This window comes from Leucoraja erinacea, chromosome 4 (genome assembly GCF_028641065.1).
Source record: "Leucoraja erinacea ecotype New England chromosome 4, Leri_hhj_1, whole genome shotgun sequence".
Lineage (NCBI taxonomy): Eukaryota > Metazoa > Chordata > Chondrichthyes > Rajiformes > Rajidae > Leucoraja > Leucoraja erinaceus.
Genome location: NC_073380.1, coordinates 44,066,179 through 44,082,532, shown reverse-complemented (window position 1 = coordinate 44,082,532; position 16,354 = coordinate 44,066,179). Strand labels below are relative to the sequence as shown.

General features: G+C 43.6%; 1 protein-coding gene across 15 annotated transcripts in view; it reads left to right on the top strand.

Moving 5' to 3' along the window:
- The window catches only part of dtna (dystrobrevin, alpha), a 223,332-nt gene that overhangs the window by 16,721 nt on the left and 190,257 nt on the right, over nucleotides 1-16,354 (top strand). For 8 of the 15 annotated variants that reach the window (XM_055634138.1, XM_055634127.1, XM_055634125.1 and 5 more), the window contains exon 1: nucleotides 7,920-7,940. The exons of 2 other annotated variants lie outside the window; for them this stretch is intronic. The gene's annotated coding sequence lies outside the window, so the exon portion shown is untranslated. Of the gene's footprint in view, nucleotides 1-7,918; nucleotides 7,941-16,354 lie in introns of those variants that run through there. 5 more of the 15 variants (XM_055634137.1, XM_055634130.1, XM_055634123.1 and 2 more) reach the window with 1 other exon arrangement.

The window sequence follows — 16,354 nt, the reverse complement described above, 5'->3', positions numbered from 1 at the left end:
CCACTCATTGCAAGAATTCTGGGAGTGTGTCAGAAGATTAACTTCTGGTCTTTGAAAAGGATAATGAACCTGCAGATGGAATACATTCATTCTCTAGCATGATAAAATGCTATTGGCAAATGCGGACAATAAAACGTTGAGATGTACAATTTCTAAATCAAGACGTGTACCCCAGAGTTATGGTTTAATGACATGCAATTTCAAGCAAATCTTATTGGGCTACTTTAGACTACTTGTGCCATCTATCTATCTATCTATCTATCTATCTATCTATCTATCTATCTATCTATCTCTCTATCTATCTATCTATCTATCTATCTATCTATCTATCTATCTATCTATCTATCTATCTATCTATCTATCTATCTATCTATCTATCTATCTATCTATCTATCTATCTATCTCAAATCCATCCGTCCGCCTGCAGTACGGATCCCTTCCTGCCTTTTGATTCGTTGACGGCTGCTCCTTCCTATCAGCTTCCAACACACTTCGAAACAAAGTTGCAAGACAGGAACATTGAACTTTTCACTGCTGCAGCAGGCAGGGGAGGTGCAATTGAGGGAGGCAGGGGAGTGCTGGAAACTTACATTTGGCAACGGCTTCAGTTCCATTGGAGGAGACGGGTGCATGGTGGAATATTGGGTTGGGGGAATCACACCATTGGGGGAGCAGACCCAACGGGTCTGCACTTGGTCTAGTTAATATATAAAACTCTCGTCCCATCCGACCGCCTGCCGTCCGGCGCCCTTCCTGCCTTTCGATTCGTTCCCGCCGTGCGATGTCACAATGCCCGATGCTCGCAGATGTCCAATCGCGATGCCCGACGCTCGCAGACGTCCAATCGGAATGGATCCATTTACATGTATGGCTTCCGGCCGCATTTCTTCCTTTGATTCCCTTCAACACCGAAACCAGACGCAGAATCACCGACATCTTTTCCATTTCGGTAGAGATTTCACTTTTCTTTCTAAGTATCCGCTCCTCATTACATTTCGTCGTGTTTAAGTACACGTTTTTAATCAAATCCTTCATCCCCCCCCCCCCCCCCCCCCCCCCCCCCCCCCCCCCCACCCCCCCCCCCCCCCCCCCCCCCCCCCCCCCCCCCCCCCCCCCCCCCCCACCCCCCCCCCCCCCCCCCCCCCCCCCATTTCAAAAATAAACTGGCTTCTCACCCATAGAAGCAGCCCCAGCCCCTGCTGAACGTTCCATCGTGTGATGTCACAATGCCTGATGCTCACAGATGTCCAATCGGAATGGATTCATTTACATATGCCTTTGCAGGAGCCCCAGCCCATGGTGAACGTTCCATTGTGTGATGTCACAATGCCCAATATTCACATATGTCCAATCGGAATGGATTCATTTACATATGCCTTTGCAGGAGCACAAGCACTTGGTGAACGTTCCATCGTGTGATGTCACAATGCCCAATGCTCAAAGACATTCTTGCCATAGAGGGAGTACAGAGAAGGTTCACCAGACTGATTCCTGGGATGTCAGGACTTTCATATGAAGAAAGACTGGATAGACTCGGCTTGTACACGATAGAATTTAGAAGATTGAGGGCGGATCTTTTAGAAACGTACAAAATTCTTAAGGGGTTGGACAGGCTAAATGCAGGAAGATTGTTCCAGATGTTGGGGAAGTCCAGAACAAGGGGTCACAGTTTAAAGATAAGGGGGGAATCCTTTAGGACAGATATGAGAAAAACATTTTTCACACAGAGAGTGGTGAATCTCTGGAATTCTCTGCCACAGAAGGTAGTTGAGGCCAGTTCATTGGCTATATTTAAGAGGGAGTTAGATGTGGCCCTTGTGGCTAAAGGGATCAGGGGGTATGGAGAGAAGGCAGGTACTCGATACTGTGTTGGATGATCAGCCACGATCATATTGAATGGTGGTGCAGGCTCGAAGGGCCGAATGGCCTACTCCTGCACTTAATTTCTATGGTTCTATGTTTCCCTCTCCTCACCCGACACCCTCTCCCACCCATCCCTCTCTCCCCCATCCCCCTTCCCTCTCTATGCCACCCACTTCCATCTCTCCACCCGCCCCCTTCCTCCTACCACCCTGTCCCTCTTCCATCACTCCCCTACCCCTCTCCTCCTCCCTCCCCACTCTTCCACCTCTCCCCCTTCCCCCCCCACTCTCCCTCCCCACTATTTTCCCTCTCTCCCCCCCACCCCTCTCCCCCTCCCTCCCTCCTCCCCCAACCTCCCCATCCTCCCCCTCCCCCACATCACTCACTCACTCTCCACCCCCCTCTCTCTCCCACCCCTACCCCGCTCTCCTTTCCCTCCCAATCTGTCCCATTTCCTCCTCCTCTCCCCTCCCTCCCCTCTTCTCCCCCCCCCCCCCCCCCCCCCCCCCCCCCCCCAGCCAATGAACGGGTCTGCACTTGGTCTACTATCATCTATATTCAACAGGTGATAGTTACACTCATATTTCCCGATAAATACAGCAGAACTGATAGGTGACATTTCTGTTGTTATAGAACTGGAAAGTAGAATCATTAATGGCTTTTGAGAAGAATATATCAAGTAACTTTCTTGTTCAGCATCAGTGTGAAGTATGATCATTATGTACGATGAAGGCACTTGCATTTTGCTGTTTATGAAAGTTCTCTATCTTTCACCCAGTGGCAATGAAGGGATGATGATATAAAACAGGTTTGTTCGTGGTTAGAGGGAAGCTTGGAAATTATGATAATCTTTTACATCTATTGTATCTGTTCTTAGTGGCAGAGGTTTTGAATTGTGAGGTGTTGTCATTTTTACCAGTGAAGCTGCAGTAAATTCACATTAAAGTATAGTCACACAGAGTTTAAAGGCGGGTTTCGGAGATATGCGTGAGATAATGGATTCAACTAAACAAAACTAGGATTCATAATGGATTTTCGGAGTCAATAAAGATTAAGGCAGCAGTAAGATATTCTGGGAAGGTTTATCAATTTACTGGTTTTAATTTTGAACAAAAGTCTTATCAGATTTGTATAATTTGTTATTTTAAATTATGTAATACTGATTTTGTACAGAACCAAATTAAAAATGAAGGAAATTTGGGCCAGTTATTGAAACATTAGATTAATTCCAACTTTATTGCTTTGATATTTGAACTGGAAAATGTTACTAGTGTAGGACTCTGCCAAACCTCTTCTTATAACTTATATCCATTGATTTGTTGGTTTGGTTGGTTATAATTAATTAGCACTTTTTTTTTCTTTAGTGTATTAATTCACCTCCCATTGGCTGGAATTTTAATTGAATGATTTTGCCTTTGAGGCAGTTATTCAAATAAGCTTTGCTTATGCCCTGTCTTTAAAGCAACAATTATTTTTACTAATTGTTTAATGATGAATAAAAAGTGTTATCTATAATAGCTACAAAAATAGGGGTTTATAACATTTGAACTGAGCAACATATTTTTCCCCCAAGTAGATTTTCGTCATAGTATATTAAATAAGATGGAGAGGCGAGGCATTTCACCGACACACTCAAGTATTTTGTTCTTTTATATCACCACTATTGTAAAGCAGTTGATCTCATTTATGTGCCTGAAGAATGAAATTAGGAGGAGGAATGGTCACTCAGGTTTTTAATTCAATAATGCTGTCTAGTCTGTGAATCCGTTTTATTAAAACCTTCTTAACTATTTGCTCAAACATTAAATAATAACTGGCGATCTGTTAATGTTAAGTAATTGGAATAATATCATATGTTGAAAATGTTGACAAATGTTTTGTATTGTGTACATTTGGATAAAGTATATTTTGATTTTTTTTTTTAAATCACTAAAATTCCACTCTTTGTGACCATTTTATACTCTTCTACCAGTGATAAATTACTTTGACAGGCCTTTGTACTTTAAAAAAAAAATGTTCACTCATAACCTTGGCCACTTATTCAAACCTGATGCAATTTCATGCTGAAATATCACTGGGATTGTGGCTGCCGTTGTATCATCTAACAATACAAATACAGTTTAATCAGTCCTTTTCTTACCAAGCCCATACCTGCACCTCCATCCTGTGCTGGCGTGGGTGCACCAATGCAGGCGAATTGCCACGACAGACCGTAAGACCTGCCACTGCATTCTGTCACCCAGGCTCCATGTCCAGTGAGGCTTGCTAATGGCCTCCTGAAAGAAGTCAAGCTGTCTTAGTTAGCCCTGAAAGCACAGCTCATGCGCTCAGTAGGGCTTCTGTATGGCCGTCTTTGATTTTATTTCAGAAGTAAACTGCATTTGAGAATGAGAGCTTCAGTTTGATGATTTGAGCTGTATTGATCTCTTGAACTATTGCAGTCATCAAGGTTATCCTCACAACATGCCTGCATTCTTCCTGCATTATGTTTTACAGATACAATTTATTCACTGCCTATAATATAGAATAAATTGTTTCCAATGCTTCCACATGCAATCTCTACTCCCAAAACATGTCATTTTGACATTTCGTGAGCCAAAATCTTAAATTCCTTATATACTTCTCAGCCATTTAATCGTGGCTATTTTTTTTCCCTCAACCCCATTCTCCCATCTTCTCTCCATAACCCCTGACACCCGTACTAATCAAGAAACTGTAAATCCCCGCCTTAAAAATATCCATTGCCTTGGCCTCCACAGCCGTCTGTGACAATGAATTCCACAGATTCACCACCCTCAGATTAAAGATGATATATTTGGCAGAAAGTAACAACAGGAAAGGGCCTCAGAATACATCGGGGAAAGAAGAAGTGCTTGTTAGAGGGAGTGCAGGGAAATCGCATTGAAATCGCAGTCAAGTCAATCGAGTGAAGTCCAGCGATGGGTAGAAAACCACAGTTCGCAGCATATCATTACCCCTGTTACTGAAGAGGAGGGAACAAGCGCTGAAGAGGGGGATGTAGGTAGTGGTAAGGTTAATCTGACGGTCAGGGAGAAGAGTGGTGGGCTGAAACCTAGAGTGAAATTGCCTAGGGCAAGTGAAAGGAATGAATAGGAAACTGTTAATATAGATTTGGTAAAGGCATTAGAGAGTCTGAAAGGGGCAGTGGAAAACAAGTTAGATAAAATGGGAGAGATTATTTATCGATATGGTGCGGAGAGACAATAGACAATAGGTACAGGAGTAGGTCATTCGGCCCTTCGAGCCAGCACTGCCATTCAATGTGATCATGGCTGATCATCCCCAGGTTTGGTGTTATTGATAAAAAGGGTGCAGGCTCCACAGGTGGTTAGATCTAGACAAGATAGAGAGAAATCAAGAGATTAGTGAAGGAGAGGAGAGAGTTGAGAAACCAATGGAGAAAGGCTACAGTTGAGAGAGAGGGAATTAATATTTTGAAAGACGAGTTGAAAAATCGGTTAGCAATATTAAGGAGGGCAGAACACCTGAGGAGGAAGAGAGAGAGAAGGAGCAAGTCAGGTCAGCATTTTATAAGGATCCATTTAAATTTGTTAAAATAATGTTTAGTCAGGAAAAAAATGGAAAGCTCAAAGCATCAAAGGAAGAGAAAGGAATATTTTAAAAGAACATACTCGTATCCAGAAAAGAAAATGAAATGGGTTCCCTCCATATATACCACCCTTAGGAGAGATGGAGCATTAGATGTTTTGCCACCGAAGTGGAAGCAGTAATAAGGTGTGCAAAGGCTTCTTTGGCGTCAAGGCTATGAATGGAGTCCCTTACCAGGTATATATATGTATACGAAGGGTTTCGTGTAGAGCAGGGGAAACTTTCACTCCCAAGGAGAAAGTCTTCAGAATTAAGCCAGTTTAGGCCCACATGTCTCCTAAATGTAGAAGGCATGATTTTCTTTAGCATAGTAGCACAGAGGCTGGTAAGCTATTTAGAAAGGAACAGGTTAATAAACACCACAGTGCAGAAAGCAGGAATCCCAGGTTTTGCAGGTTGCTTAGGACACATTAATGTAATATGGCACCAGATAGCCAAGCTCGAGAGAAGAGATTTGCATGTAGTGTTTTTGGATCTGTGTCACATAGTCTTATTGGGAGTGCTTTGGATTTCTTTAGAGTTCCAGGATCGATAGTAAATTTAGTGAAAGCGTATTTCCAAGATGTCCGAATGTGTTTTAGTACAGTAGACGTTACGACAGCATGGCAGAGACTAGAGATGGGCTTTATGACAGGGTGTACAATCTCCATTAGCCTTTACAATGGTGATGGAGCTGGTGGCTAGCGCATTGCGGTGGGTCGTCGGCAGGGAGAGACGGCAGGACGGGCTGCTCCTCCTCCAATCAGGGCCTATATGGATATATAATGGATGGGATTTATATAGCGCCTTTCTAATACTCAAGGCGCTTTACATCGCATTATTCATTCACTCCTCAGTCACACTCGGTGGTGGTGAGCTACTTCTGTAGCCACAGCTGCCCTGGGGCAGACTGACGGAAGCGTGGCTGCTAATCTGCACCTACAGCCCCTCCGACCACCACCAGTCACTCACACACATTCACACACATTCACACGCAGGCAGAGGTGGGTGAAGTGTCTTGCCCAAGGACACAACGACAGTATGCACTCCAAGCGGGATTCGAACCGGCTACCTTCCGGTTGCCAGCCGAACACTTAGCCCATTGCGCCATCTGTCGTCCCATATATGACCTTGGTGACCACAACAGTAGCTTGTACAATAAGGTTATTAGAGAAGTTAAATTATAATCTTAAATGGGCTGGATTGAAGATTAAGCCTAGTAAGTCACAAAGTATTTCTTTGGTAAGAGGAAAGGTCGTAGAGAAAAATTTTATGTAGATAAAGATAAAATCCCGTCTACACTGGAGAAATCAGTTAAAAGTTTGGGTAGGTAGCGTAACAGGAAGCTGGATGACACTGAACAGGTTCAGCAAATTAGAAAATATGTTACTGATGGATTAGAAAGGATTGAGAAGTCAGGGGTTCCAGGCAAGTTGAAGTTGCAGTGTTTGCAGTTTGGGCTATTCCCTAAGTTGATGTGGCCATTGACAGTATATGAGATGCCAATTTCTAAGGTGGAAAGGTTAGAGAGATTGGTTAGTTCATATATTAGGAGATGGTTAGGAGTTCCACGGTGTCTTCGTAATGTGGCTTTATATGGGAAAGGTATTCGCCATTTACCATTGTCTTGCCTAACAGTGGAGTGTAAGGGTCATAAGGTGAGGCAGGAGTTACAACTATCAGGGAGCAAGGATGCTTTGGTTAGTAACCTGGGCCAAGTGTAACTAGAGCGAGGGTGGAACTCGAAGCAGGAAGTAGAAGAAGCACAACCAGCTCTGAGGCATACAGACATTGTTGGTAGGGTGCACCAAGGGAAAGGATGCTCAGGGGTTAGCACCGGGAAACCAGTGTGGAGTAAGGAAGGTCCAACAGAGAGGAGGAAATTGGTTGCAGAGCAGGTTGTCAGGAGGAAGCAGTGAGATGTGTAAGGGCAGTAGTTGGGTTAAGCAGGGACAGTGGATGAACTGGGTAAGTGTAGAAAAGAGGAGGTTCATCTGGAGAGACCTGTGGTGCATGGAGGCGGGTCATGTAAGTTTCCTTATAAGGGCTATTTATGATGTGCTGCCATCACCACAGAACCTCAAACAATCGGAGGTGGGGACCCTGTGTTCAGAGGTGGGAATGTTGAGGCATATTTTGTCAGGATGTAGGACGAATCTTTCTCAGGGTCGGCATACTTGGCGGCATAACCAGGTCTTGAAGTGCATAGCTGCAGTAATTGAGAGGGGGAGAGCACGTGATTTTGCACTCACCCTGAAATATTTATTTCCATTTAAACCAGTGACACAGATTCAACAGGCAGATTTCTCCACCTAATCGCAGAAGTCTGCACTGCTCCTTGGGGTTTCATGCTGGGAAGAGCTGCTGGCTTTTAAACAGAAGGTCTGCCCACTAATCCTGTTTTTTTCTCTCAACAGATGGTCCTTGACCAGCTGCACGCTAATAAAAGACAGGAAGAGCTTCTGCGGGTAAATAGAAAAGAAGGGAGCAGTTAAAGTAAATGTGGATCACTTGGAGGATGAAACTGAGAAGTTAATAATGAGAAATTGAGAAATAGCAGAGGTTTGATGTCATTATTTTGGATAGATTCTCAAGGTAGAAGACGTGCCAAAAATAACAGATATAATAACAAAAATAGAGTGGAACATGGAAGGTGGATTTAAAACAACTTCTATCACTAGACAAACCTATCACTAGGCAAAAATAGAACGTAAACCACATGATCTTCTGAATCTGATGCCCTGCTTCTTAGAGTCTTAAAGAAAGCAGCTAAAGAGACGGGGGTTGCTGCACTAGTTGCAATCTATGATACGATACGATAGAACTTTATTCCAGGAGGGAAATTAATTTGCCAACAGTCATAAAAAAACACAAAATATATGAAACATGAAATAAAAGTGACAGGTGGAAAAACTTTGGGGATGTGCAAAGATTAAGGATGTGGGGGTGGGGAGTCAGTTTCAGTCTACCCTACGACAAGAAAGGTGAGAGAGTGGGAATGGGAAAATGGACTGGCCAGACTAAACATTGTTACTGGGTAAACTACATTAATCCGTTATGAAATCGGTAACACCAGGACATTTAGAAAAATAGAAGACAACCAGGCTGAACCAGTATGGTTTTACATACAGAAAGTTGTGTTTGAGAAATTTGGTAAGAGAACTTTGAGATAATGACAAACAGGGTAGATAAGGACGTGTTTAAGAAGGAAGTGCAGATGCTGGAAAATCGAAGGTACACAAAAATGCTGGAGAAACCCAGCGGGTGCAGCAGCATCTATGGAGCGAATGAACCGATGGCGGGTGGATGGGAGGGGGGCGTGTGGAGAAGAAAGGAAAAAGGAGGAGGAGGAGCCTGAGGGCTGAGGGAGAGATAGGAAGGGGAGGAGACAGCAAGGGCTAACAAAATGGGGAGAATTCAATGTTCATGCCCCCAGGATGTAGATCCCCAAGCGGAATATGAGGTGCTGTTCCTCCAATTTCCGGTGGTGCTCACTCTGGCCATGGAGGAGACCCAGGACAGAGAGGTCGGATACGGAATGGGAGGGGGAGTTGAAGTGCTGAGCCACCGGGAGGTCAGGTTGGTTAATGCGGACCGAGCGGAGGTGTTCGCCGAAACGATCGGTGAAACCAAGTGGAGGCATGGTCTGCATGGACCAAGTGGAGAGTGGTACAGTGTGGAAACAGGCCCTTCAGCCCAACTTGACCATACTGGGATAGTCCTAGCCTCAACTACCTTCTCTGCCAGCTTGTTCCATGCTCCCACCACCCTTTGTGTGAAAAGTTTACCCCTCGGATTCCTATTAAATCCTTTCCCCTTCACCTAAAACCGATGTCCTCTGGTCCTCGATTCACCTACTCTGGGCAAGAGACTGTGCATTTACCCGATCTATTCCTGTCATGATTTTATATACCTCAATATGATCACCCCCTCATCATCCTGTGCTCCAAGGAATAGAGTCCAGCCTACTCAACCTCTCCCTGTAGCTCAGACCCTCCAGTCCTGGCAACATCCTTGTACATCTTCTCTGAACCCATTCCAGCTTGACAATACCTTTCCTATAACATGGTGCCCAGAAATGAAGACAATACTCGAAATGCAGTCTCACCAACGTCTTGTACAACTGCAACAACTTTTGTACTCAATACTCTAACTGATGAAGGACAATATGCCTAAACGCTTTTTGACCACCTTATCTACCTGCGACTTGACCTTTAAGGAACCATGCACTGCACCTAGATCCCTCTGCTCTCCAACACTCCCCACAGCCTGGCCATTCACTGTGTATGTCCTGCCCATGTTAGGCTCTGTAAAATGCAACACCTCACATTTCTCTGAATTAAATTAAATCAACCATTCCTCAGCCCACTTGGCCAATCGATAAAGATCCTGCTGCAATTTTTTCAAAGCATCCTCACTATCTGCAAAACCACCCACATTTTGCAAACTTGCTAACCTTGCCACGTATCTTCTCATTCAAATCATTGATGTAGATGACAAACAGTAACTGGCCCAGCACCGAACCCTGATGTAAACCACAGGCCTCCAGTCCAATAAATAACCTTCCACCGTCGCCCACTGCTTCCTTCCATGAAGCCTATTTTCTATCCATTCAGCTATCTCTCCTTGGTTCCCATGCGATCTAGCCTTCCAGAGTAGCCTTCCATGCAGAACCTTGTCAAACGCCTTACTGATATCCATGTATGCAACTTCATCCACTCTGCCTTTTTGATTACGTCTTCAAAAAACTCAATCAGATTTGGGAGACATGACCTCCCACGTACAAAACCATGCTGACTATCCCTAATCACCCTCGTCCATCCAAATGCCTGTATATCCTATCCCTCAGAATACACTCTAGCAACTTTCAAACTGCAGATGCTAAGCTCACTGGCCTACAGTTCCCAGCATTTTCCCTGCAGCCCTTTTTGAATAGAGGCACAACATTTGCGACCCTCCAGTCTTCCGGCACCTTGCCTGTATTTGAAAACGACTCGTATATTTTGTAAATCCAATATGTTCTTTGCAGACATCAGCTCATCCTGTGTACTAGATCCCCATAGCTTTCAATTTCACAATCATTCAAAAATTAATCTCCCTCCACTTTAAATACTTATAATGTTTTCCCCATCGCAACACTGGGGTAGAGAAATGTAGAGATTTAAGGGGCTGTCCCTCTGCGGCGACCTAATCCGCAAGTTCCGAAGAGTGTCTACGACCTTGAAGCTCGAGGGCACTCGCCTGGAAAACCTCGAGCTGGATCGTTCATCAGCGATGAAACCGCGAGCACACACACACACACACACACATCGCAAAGGGGGGGGCAGGGAAAGCGGGGGAGCGCTGTCTGAAATTCACACCTGCGATGAAGAGGAAGGTAAAAGACGGCTGCACAGTGTACGGTAAGTCGTTTAGAGTGCGTGGAGGGGAGGGGGAGAGAAGGGGGGGGGGGGAGGAGAAGTGACGGAAAGAAGGAGTGGAGACACCTTCAAGAAGTCAGACAACGTTTAATAAAGTTTAGCGGGCATTTAACCTACCGGTTGGTTTTCCTTGGTCCTTGGTCCTGAAAACTTCAATGAGCCAATTAAAATGCCCAGTCAGCTAAGGAGATTGCCTACGGCTGTCCTCGGCTGCCTGTAACTAAATAGCGACCCCACTCCACTGCACTACGAGTTAAAAAGAACCATGCCGACCAATTTTTACTCGCGGAAACATTTTCAACGTGCTGAAATATTTTCCGCGACCTAGCTGAGGGAACTTCCCTCGAGCATGAAGATGAGTTCCAGTGATCTCATAGGACCTCCTAGAACCACGTGTCGACCATGCTGCGAGTTTGAGTCGAGGGCAAACTCTTCTAAACTTGCAGATTAGGTCGCTGCAGTGGGACAGCCCCTTTACTGCCTTCTGTGAGAAGAAATTGCTACACCCCTTGGGTTATAAATGACAAACCCATTATACCCATGTTCGAGACCCTATAACAGGTGAAAATATCTTGACACCAACCCTGTTATTACTCATTAGGATCTTGTACTTAGCAATGAGATTGTCTTTCATTCTAAACTATTTAGCCTCTTTTGATAGGACAAACGGGACAAGGAAAACTGGCAGTGGATAGGACAAGGAAAAATGGATTATGAAAGAAAACTGGCAGTGAACATAAAAACTGACTGCAAAAGTTTTTATAGATATGTGAAAAGAAAGAGATTAGTTAAAACAAATGTAGGTCCCTTGCAGTCAGAAACAGGTGAGTTGATCATGGGGAACCAGGATATGGCGGACCAATTGAATAACTACTTTGGTTCCGTCTTCACTAAGGAAGACATAAATGATCTGCCGGAAATAGCAGGGGCCCGCGGGTCAAAGGAGGTGGAGGAATTGAATGAAATCCAGGTTAGTCGGGAAGTGGTGTTGGGTAAATTGAATGGATTAAAGGCCGATAAATCCCCGGGCCAGATAGGCTGCATCCCAGAGTAATTAAGGAAGTAGCTCCAGAAATAGTGGATGCATTAGTAATAATCTTTCAAAATCTTTAGATTCTGGAGTAGTTCCAGAGGATTGGCGGGTAGCAAAATCGTAACCCCACTTTTTACAGAAGGGAGGGAGAGAGAAAATGGGGTATTACAGACCTGTTAGTCTAACATCGGCAGTGGGGGAAACTGCTAGAGTCAGTTATTAAAGATGGGATAGCAGCACATTAAGAAAGTGGTGAAATCATTGGACAAAGTCAGCATGGATTTACGAAAGGTAAATCATGTCTGACGAATCTTATAGAATTTTTCGAGGATGTAACTAGTAGCGTGGATAGGGGAGAGAACCAGTGGATGTGGTGTATCTGGACTTCCAGAAGGCTTTCTACAAGGTCCCACACATAAGAGATTAGTATACAAACTTAAAGCACATGGCATTGGGGGTTCAGTATTGATGTGGATAGAGAACTGGCTGGCAAACAGGAAGCAAAGAGTAGGAGTAAACGGGTCCTTTTCACAATGGCAGGCAGTGACTAGTGGGGTACCGCAAGGCTCAGTACTGGGACCCCAGCTATTTACAATATATATTAATGATCTGGATGAGGGAATTGAAGGCAATATCTCCAAGTTTGCGGATGACACTAAGCTGGGGGGCAGTGTTAGGTGTGAGGAGGATGCTAGGAGACTGCAAGGTGACTTGGATAGGCTGGGTGAGTGGGCAAATGTTTGGCAGATGCAGTTTAATGTGGATAAATGTGAGGTTATCCATTTTGGTGGCAAAAAAGGGAAAGCAGATTATTATCTAAACGGTGGCCGATTGGGAAAGGGGGAGATGCAGCGAGACCTGGGTGTCATGGTACACCAGTCATTGAAGGTAGGCATGCAGGTGCAGCAGGCAGTAAAGAAAGCGAATGGCATGTTGGCTTTCATAGCAAGAGGATTTGAGTATAGGAGCAGGGAGGTTCTACTGCAGTTGTATATAGGGTCTTGGTGAGACCACACCTGGAGTATTGCGTGCAGTTTTGGTCTCCAAATCTGAGGAAGGACATTATTGCAATAGAGGGAGTGCAGAGAAGGTTTACCAGACTGATTCCTGGGATGTCAGGACTGTCTTATGAAGAAAGCCTGGATAGACTTGGTTTATATCTCTCTGGTTTAGGAGATTGAGAGGGGATCTTATAGAAACTTACAAAATTCTTAAGGGGTTGGACAGGCTAGATGCAGGAAGATTGTTCCCGATGTGTGGGAAGTCCAGGACAAGGGGTCACAACTTAAGGATAAGGGGGAAATCCTTTAAAACGGAGATGAGGAGAACTTTTTTCACACAGAGAGTGGTGAATCTCTGGAACTCTCTGCCACAGAGGGTAGTTGAGGCCAGTTCATGGGCTATATTTAAGAGGGAGTTAGATGTGGCCCTTGTGGCCAAGGGGATCAGAGGGTATGGAGAAAAGGCAGGTACGGGATACTGAGTTGGATGATCAGCCATGATCATATTAAATGGCGGTGCAGGCTCGAAGGGCCGAATGGCCTACTCCTGCACCTAATTTCTATGTTTCTATGTTTCTAAACCAATTGATTATGAATTTTACAATTTGACAGATCTGTTGCTCTCTAACATTTACAGAAAACCTTAAATTAAATAGTGTTGACTTCTTCCAAAAGCAAGCTGTCAGCTACCGTGGTAAAATACTAGCATTGAGGCAAGAGTAACTGACAATCGGAGTAGTTGAGTGAAGAAGCTAAGATGCTTATCTGGAAGAACACAGCCGACCCATGTCAGTAGTAATTGGATAGACCTTATGACATAGCCACTGGCTTTGTTCTTTGTGCAGTCAAATTCAGAAGCAAAATTAGAGCTTGCTGTCCTGTTATCCATTTAAAGTGAAGGAAGAATGTTATGGTATAAACCTTATAATATACCTTAACTCGTTTCAGAGCAACTAAGTGCTACTGGAGAGAAATATTATGATGCATTAGCATATGAGATCAATATGGTTGCTGGGAAGATAAATCTGAGAATTGAGACATCATCTGTGCACAAACTATCTTCAATTTCAGGCAATACTAAATCATCAGTCATAGTGAACCGGATCCTTTTAGGCCAGTGCAATTTACTGGCACTACTCAACTCAATAAATAAGGGCACTCTGAATAACCTGTGAGTTATTGTTCAAACCAACAGGCCATCGGTTGTTCATTAGTTTTTCCAGATGATAAGAGCAATGAATAGGAGTATTGATGGTGTGAGATGGTCTTGAGCTGCACGGACAATAATATTTCAGGTGCTGTTGAAAATAATTTGTTGGATACATACCTGGGGTGCATTTCTGTTGTTCTGCAAACGATGATTTGAACATGATTACAGTTGAACAAAGGGGACTATGGAGCCATGAGGTAGGAGCTGGCCAAAGTTGACTGGGAAAATACCCTAGCAGGATGAGAGTGGAACAGCAATGGCAGGTATTTCTGGGAATAATATAGAAGGTGCAGGATCAGTTCATTCCAAAGAGGAAGAAAGATTCCAAGGGGAGTAAGGGGCAACCGTGGCTGACAAGGGACGTCAGGGACAGTGTAAAAATAAAAGGGAAATATAACATAGCAAAGATGAGCGGGAAGCCAGTGTTGAAACAGTAAACGGAATGGAAATGGCATGCGACTATGGGCTGGGAGACACTTCTGTAAATAATCCAGGGTACAAATTGTGCTGCAGTATCGCATTTTGTCATTGGGTGGTGCTGTCAAAGTACCAAGTTAGTTTTATCTACCTTTTTTTTAGTTTTATCTATTCCATTCTGATATTGTAATGATAAATTATTTAAACATTGGAGCTCGATGTTTAAGTAGGGGGGCGGGGGGGGGGGGGGGGGGGGGGGGGGGGGGGGGGGGGGGGGGGGGGGGAGAATATTTGGGATTAGTAACTGACTTGGGGAAGAAAAATATTTTATTTAAAATAATGGAAAGGTTAAAATTTAGCGAATTTCCGATGGCCAGAAAACCAAACCTGAGAATGCAATACTCATTCATTCTGTACTGAACATCAGGCTTCATTACATGCATCTCCCTGCTTCCTCATTGTTCATTACTTGGTTTATAGTCAGAATGCAGCTTTCAAACACAAAATATCAAGTAGAAGAAGATAATCGTATTTTAACTGCATGATTATCTGCACATGGAAAGCAAAGGAATTTTGTTTTAACAATTTGGATGCAGTTTCTGTTCTAATGTCTGTCACCATGACGTGGCCTCTACTGCCACCCACCTTAATTTAACAAAAATACTGATGTTTGTGGATTATTGTTAAAATTCTTGAAATCAATAATGTGATATGCTCTGCTAGGCCAAAATATTTCGAACTAATTATTTGCATAATAATGTGGTCTACAATTTAGGTTGGTTCCTGATCAAACGCTGTGTCCTGGAACAGGCTCGTTACTGTGCAAATGATTATTTATAAAATAAATATCGTGCTTATTCCATTATTTTATGCACCCTGCAGTTTGGTTGGTGTTGTACAGCCTAATTTATTTTTTCACACAAATGTCATTAATACTTGGTATTGATAGCAACCTACTAAGATTGAATTTTAGAATTAATTCAAGCCCAGTGTATTTATCTCTTCACCTTTGTATACATCTGTGAAATAAGAAGCTGCTGGTCTCTCATAATAGACTGTTAAATAGAGGCATAGCCATAGGTGGACCTGAATGTCTATCGCACATTCATATCTCCTGTATATGCCAAGTATAGATTTATTAACACCTTTTTTGAACCATGTTCATTGATGGAAAGATCTGAGTTATCGTTTCAAGGCCTGTAGCAGACTGGACCATTGCTGTTTGAGGGGGGAGGTGTGTATCTGTCTTTCACACAATGATCCTTGTGGAAGCAATGGCTAGTTTGACCAGCTGTGAGACACGTAGCCGAAAGGTGTTGAATGTCCAAACTAATCCATATTTTAACTTAAGCTTTATATAACATAAATAGGAGTGCTAAAATAAAAATCAGGTGGAGTTGCTGCCTTACAGCACCAGAGACCTGGGTTCGATCCTGACTATGGGTATGTATCTGTACGAATTTTGTAAGTTCTCCAAGTGACCGCGTGGGTTTTCTCCGGTTGCTCCGGTTTCTTTCCACACCCCAAAGACATACGGGTTTGTAGATTAATTGGCTTTTGTAAATTGTCCCTAATGCATGTAGGATAGTGCTAGCGTATGGGGTGATTGTTGATAAACGCGGGGTTGGTGGGCCGAAGGGATGGTTTCCGTGCTGTATCTCAAAAAATCTTTATAAAATCAAAATAAATAAAATCAGTGATTGCCCTGATAGATTGTAGTGAATAGTTTTCATGAAAAAGATCCCTGCTTCTACTGATTCTATGTAAGATAATTGTTTTGGTCTTTAAACTGTTCAGAAGA